General features: G+C 46.0%; 1 long non-coding RNA gene across 1 annotated transcript; it reads left to right on the top strand.

Moving 5' to 3' along the window:
• The first annotated feature begins 603 nt into the window (after nucleotides 1–603).
• LOC123132573 (uncharacterized) lies at nucleotides 604–2,297 on the top strand. Its single transcript, XR_006464882.1, has 2 exons — nucleotides 604–1,118; nucleotides 1,210–2,297. It is a non-coding gene; the product is annotated as an uncharacterized lncRNA (long non-coding RNA).
• Nucleotides 2,298–6,420: the final 4,123 nt, after the last annotated feature.

The following is a 6,420-nucleotide window of genomic DNA, read 5'->3' as shown; positions in this document are numbered from 1 at the left end:
AGTTACGAACATAAAAACATACATAAAAATGCGATATTTTTGGTCTTATAACCTATTTTTTTGTTTTCTTATACCAAATTTTATGTAGTGAATCAATATGAATGTAACTATTTGTAATCCAAATGTAATTTGTTTATGAAGCAATCGTAAGATTACCTCGGGTGAAAAATAACCTATTCTGCATTCTGGGTGACGAATAGCAACACTATATATATATATATATATATATATATATATATATATATATATATATATATATATATATATATAGGAAAAAGCAAACCTATTGTGTTTCTCTCTAGAGGTGGCAATCTAAGCCACATGGTCTGCTTGGGATCTGGTCCCCTTTCTTTCCCTCTAAACATTTTTCTCATTTTGTGTGTGTGAAATTTATTTCCTCATTGAGATAAAGCTGGACCACTTTTACATATGCTTGGACACTAGGCCCAGCAGGTAGGCCGCATGCCTCCTGCACCGCGCCAGTCGTCGGGCCGCGAGCGAAGAGTTCCCAGCCCACGAAAGGTTCCATGCGCAGGAAAGGTTCGTGCTTTTTTATCCTCGCTGGTTTTTTGGTTCTTTGCATATCAGCCGTAGTCACCCGTGCATGCAGCCCAGCCGTCCACACATCTCACCCTTCTCCCCTGGGCCCCCGCGTCGTCCACCACTTGAGGGGTGAAGACCTAGCAGCGCCACTTTCTCCTCCCCTTCCCTCCCCTGACCCACCGCCGCCGGAGGCGTCGGCCGACGAAGCTTGTCTGTCTCCGGGGATGGAGACGGCGGGGCGTCTTTCTACCTGGCGGGAAGCGGCGGGGTTGCTTCTCCGGCTAGCGCGTGTGGAGGTGGTGGCGGCGACGCATGTTGCTCCGGCATGGTGCCATGCGGCGCACGGCCGTGCTCGAGGCCGTGGTGCACAACGCTGGTGTGAGCGCTGTTGGCCACTGGATGGGGCGGAGGTCCCCCGCGTGGTCTGCTGGATCTCGCGCCGGCGGGGCGGTTGCCGTGGTGGAGAGCATGGGGCGCCGGCACGACTGTGCTAGGGGCTGTGGCATGCTGCACTGGTGTGCGCGGGGTTGGTAGCTGACTTGGGCAGCGGCCTCCCGAGTGGCCTGCTGGTGCTAGTGGGTCTTCCCCCTATCTTTCTGCCTATCTGATGCCGAGATGGCCGGTGGTTTCGACCAGTGGTTCATTTCTACGGGTTGCGTGGTGCAGGTCTCCATGTCAGGCAGGCGGGCTGCAGATGTTTCGTCTCCTGTCGGTCCTCTTGATGTGCTCCGGCCAGATGCCGTGCTGGGGGTGTGGCTGTTATTCCTCTTCCTTATGCGGCAGCGCCGGCGAAAGGACGACGTGGTGCTGGACAGACTCCCTTCCCCTTCCTCCTCTGTGGATATTTCTTTCCTTTCTTCCTTACTGATTTCAACAGTTTTCATGGGTGCGCTTATACTAAACAAAATTAACATTGTGGGTGTGCCGCTGGCTGTTGGTATTGATAAAAGAAACTGATGCTCATATATGTGCGGGGACATAGTTTGTTGAGTAAGATCAGCTAATTCTTCCAACGCTGTCTACCTCATAAAAGAAGTGGTGAGCTTTTCCTTCCCGTGTTATATTCTTCTAGGTCTTGGTCTTGCAGATCCTTGCAATTTTTTATTTCTGTTTCATGAGGGAAGAGAGAGATTTCTTTGATTCAGTGAATTTAAGAGTAAGAAGGGGAAGAGAGGTTGAAAGGTTTTGGTATTGAATGCCTCCGTGGCCTTTCAGTAGGAGCAGTTCATGCTTTTCTGTTTGTGTAGTTACTTTGATATTTCTTCTGATTTATTTGGCTTCAGAACAAGTTTTTTTTAGGGGAACGTTTCAGAACAACTTCCTTCCTACATATCTCTCACCAACAAGCTGAGATTATATTTGCAGGCTATATGCATGAGAAATAAAAGAACATGATGTACCAAAGAACTTCACAGGCCAGAAATGTGGTGAATTTATCAAAGCACCTTTTTTATTCGTGGTGACATCTAGCCAATGATGGGTGTGCAGCTGAAGGCCCTGTTGTTTTCTCTTGCTTTTTTTGATTATATATTTTGGTTTTGTACTCCTTTGATCGACAAGTGGGATGGTACGTTTGATGGGTGTGCAGGTGAAGATCCTATTGGATTGGCTTGATTAGGAAATGTTGTTTGCCTTGCTGAATTTTGTTCAGTTAGTCAAAGAACCATGTACCTTGCCTTGCCGACAACGTTGTATAATTTGTGAAGTTTTTACCAATGTAAAGAGCGACTCAGAGAGCACGTCGTGCTCATGCTTATCGCTTCTCCCGATACCATTTTGTTTCACAACGTGATAATGTGTAGTGGACCAAGTACATCGGGTACCCACAATGAGTGTAAGTCAAAGTCTTATCTCCCGGTGCGAGCAGTGGCGCTCCAACTTTCTAGTTTGCAGAATTCCAGGCAGCCTCTGTTTGGCAACGGCATCATTGTATGTGCGGGACGTAAACAGTGCATGTGAGTAGAGAAAAGAATAGAGTAAACCATCAGCTGGCTCCGAAGGGATGTACTCTGCCCCCATTTGTGCAATTATATATAGCCATCAGCTGTTCGGTTATGTAATGTACTACCTGATGAAATTGGCCATTTGTGCAATTATATATAGCACACAACTTTCGGAAAGGCCCCACATGTTTACCGTTTATTACAGACACTTGCCTTTTATTGTGCTGCCAAGACCATTATTGTTAGTATGGTGGATTATTCGTACGCCCTAAGTGAGTACTCAGATCAGTATTCCCATCATCCCAAAATAAGTTTCTTGTCCCAAAGAGAGTACTGTTTGGGATGAGATTGTCATGTGATAACATTTTGGGATGAGATCGTCATATGTGTGGTGGAGAATGCTGGTTGTTCTCTGGCTATATGCACAGTACTACTTGTACCAAAGAAAATACTCTTTGGATTTATCCTTGGCTATTATGTACTCAATCCGTTCCAAAATAGATGACTCAACTTTATATTAAAGTTATTATAAAGTTGAGCCATATATTTTGAAACGGAGAGAGTAGTAGTTACGTGGTTTGAAACTTCTTTATCCAATATAAGAGCAAATACAATTGGATATAGCAAATTTCGCTCCCAATACATCCACGTACACCTCTAGACGCGCCTGAGGAGAGGGACCGGTCACCCCTCAAAGGCACGCGCCCACAGCTGGGTATCTAAAATCGGACACCCAAATCTATGTTATCTATGCAACATGATGGACCAAACTACATAGAGAAATGAAAGAAAGCAACAAACGGACATAGATCAATGAATTGCGTAGGAGAATATATACATCGCAGTTCACCGGACCAAAATACAAATAGTTCATCGGCGGACCGTTTAGGATCTAAACTTAAATAACTAAACGATGACGGAGGAAATTACCATTTCCCCGTCGGCCCATCCCCGTTGTTATAATGACATGAAACTTTATTTTTCATTGTGCAAAACTTTTCACAATTGGATATGCGCACTCTTTTTATTGTACTTGGCACCTTCAATATTCTAGAAAGTGAGTTAGGGGACCTGGCTACACAAGAGCGACCGAACCCTAGCCCCACCAGCACGCCCCTCCCAACCGCCACCCGAGGCACTCACTGGTGCTGCTGCGTGTCTGCCGGTGAAGCTGGTGTTGAGGCTTCGTATGCCAGGGTGGCGGCCCTAATTGGTGAGGGCGGCATCGATCTCGTCCGACAGATGGCATCTGAGCTGACACTTTTCTCCATGCAGCCCGATTCCTTAGACGATGAGCATGACAATTTGATGACAGGTGTGATAGAATAATGCCGAGCAAAACTAAGGTACGGTTGTAACTTTCTTTCTCTGTACTCATCTTCTCAGAGGAAAGTGTGTAATAGACATTTTTTTAACTTCTATTGGGAAACAAATGAGACTGCCCATGACATGATTTTGTCTTCCACTTGTTTTTGCATATAAAAACAACACGAGCACGTGTCCCTCTACCAGTTAATCATGGGCCAAAAATCCTTTGCTCTATAGGTGCTACTCTCAGAGACCATTGAACATACTCTGTGTTACTCATTCTTTGACTTTTTGAAAAAAAAAATACCCAGTGGGCCTCGGGGCACAATGTATCTGATTTGGAAAAAAGTAGAAATTGTAAAAAAAAAGTCAAAAATTCCAGAAACGTTTTGAAAATAAACTTAATCTAATTTTATACTCGTATAAAAAGTTTTATAGAAGGACTATCCTTCATCGGCTTTAGGGCCAAAAACACAAAATAACAGTTACAAAAAGTGTGAATAGTAACATTTATATCGTGTCGATTTTGTTTTTTTCTTTCACCCAGAATACCATGAAAGTTATTTTATCAAGATAATTATTACTAGTATCTTTTACACCTCATGCCCTGTTATTAATCCACCGTGCTATATGTATTGTTCTCCAAACACAAGAAGTTATCGATGTCAGCATTTCATGTGTATTTTTGGGGAGTTGTGGCAGAAAGGATTTTTCAGCATATCACTTATTGCATGCGCACAAGTCAAAGGCTGCTACGCGTCACGGACCAGCTCTCGCGCTGCTCGTTTTGCCATTTCACGCACAAGCTCAAAGCCTACAGGCTTCATGTAGCTCCTCTGCTTTTTAGTACGTCTCCTGCGTATTATCTTTCAAAACCAATCATAAATCCATTGATTGTTAGTATGTTTATAACCCGAGTAATACTCAGTGAGGTGTGACAATATTTGTTAGCAGGAATAAAAAATATAGTCTCTTGTCGTTTATGCTTTCCCTCTAATCGGTCTAGTAGCAGGTGATGGGTACATACTTGAACATGCATGGATCAATCAATCTTTAAACGGGCCAATCAGGGGCCAGTGCATGGATCATGTGTGTTGTGCATGTGTATGTCTCGTCTGCTAGTCAATCATGACGTCCAAAGGCCTCCAGTTTGCTCCAAAAAGAGTATGTTCTGAGCACTGGTCGTTTGGAAAGACCATCTGATTTCTTAATGACGATGCCTGAAAAACCATCTTCAACCTTAACAATACTCATGAAAATGCTTCCCCTTGAATTACTTCCATGACCATCTCACATAACTCCCACTGAAGCTACTAAGTGAGTGTAATTAGTATTTGATAAAAGAGAGGCAACTATATGTAGCGGACGATGTGGGGCTTATCGACGGTGGAGGCGAGGCCAGCGGCGGCGGCGGGGTTCGACGCGCCGTCCATGGCGAGCGGGCGGGGGAGTGAGCGGGCGGGAGGGATTTGGGAAAGGGGGTGAAATGGGGCTAGATGTGCCACTGACTGGCGGGCCATTGGGAGGAGAAGGGTGGACGTCGCGCGCATTCGCTCCGACGCAAACCCGGCTCAAATTTGGCCTTGAAACGGGTGTCGTGCAAACAAAACACGGACACTCATCCGTTTGCTTCCGTGTGTTGGCCCGTCATTTTCATCCCTTTCTATCCAAACGGACACTCGCGGACAGTTTGCGTCGACGCGTTGGAGTTGCTCTAAGAACCGTCGTGGTTCCTGGCCTCAGCCTTGCATGAGACATGTCGATGCAGGAAACTATATGGATGCTGAAGACCGAAGACACCAGATCCACCACACTCGCACCTGTCTGCTCCGACCCATGAGGCCGAACTAGCGTGGTCCCGGGCCTTCGAGCCAGGCTGCCGGGGCTTCATCGCCCCCTCCCTCACCACCACATGCAAAGAACCTCCACACACCAGCGGCGCCCGAAGCCATTGTCGGAGCTGCCAAATCCAATGCAGACGCATCGCGTCGGACCTCCACATGCAAGACCACTGCGCTCGCCGAACCACCACAACTCCCTGCGTGTCTGCTTGAGCACGAGCCCCTTGCAGAATCGATCGACCTGCACCACCGAGACGAGAGAAGGCGGTTAGGGTTCCCTCCCAGACCACCTGCGGGAGCAACACACTCAGTTGCACGTATCTTTTTATTTTGCGAAATCATTTGCACATATCTTGACTTGCTCATTGAGAAAGAAACCCCGTAAGCGTGCAACCATCAGCTCGCTAAATGATTGCAAGCAACCTGGTGCATGTAGCTCCCGCTTGTGCAGGGTCCAGGGAAGGATCCGACCACTTTGGGTCTATAGTACGCAGCCTTCCCTACATTTCTGTAAGAGGCTGTTTCCAGGACTTGAACCCATGACCTCATGGTCACAAGGCAGCAGCTTTACCACTGCGCCAAGGCTCCCCTTCCAAATGATTGCAAGCAAGCTGGGAAAAATGATTAGTTTCTTGTATCATTATGTGAAATATTCCCTCCGTAAATTAATATAAGTGTGTTTAGATTAGTATGTAAATGATCTAAACACTTTTATATTAGTTTACATAGAGAGTACTTGTTAAATAACGAGGTACAAAGAGTTAAGGTGCACTGTCCGAATTTCA

Source organism: Triticum aestivum, chromosome 6A, assembly GCF_018294505.1.
Source record: "Triticum aestivum cultivar Chinese Spring chromosome 6A, IWGSC CS RefSeq v2.1, whole genome shotgun sequence".
In the NCBI taxonomy this organism is placed as follows: Eukaryota; Viridiplantae; Streptophyta; class Magnoliopsida; order Poales; family Poaceae; genus Triticum; species Triticum aestivum.
This window is presented reverse-complemented; position numbering and strand designations above follow the sequence as displayed.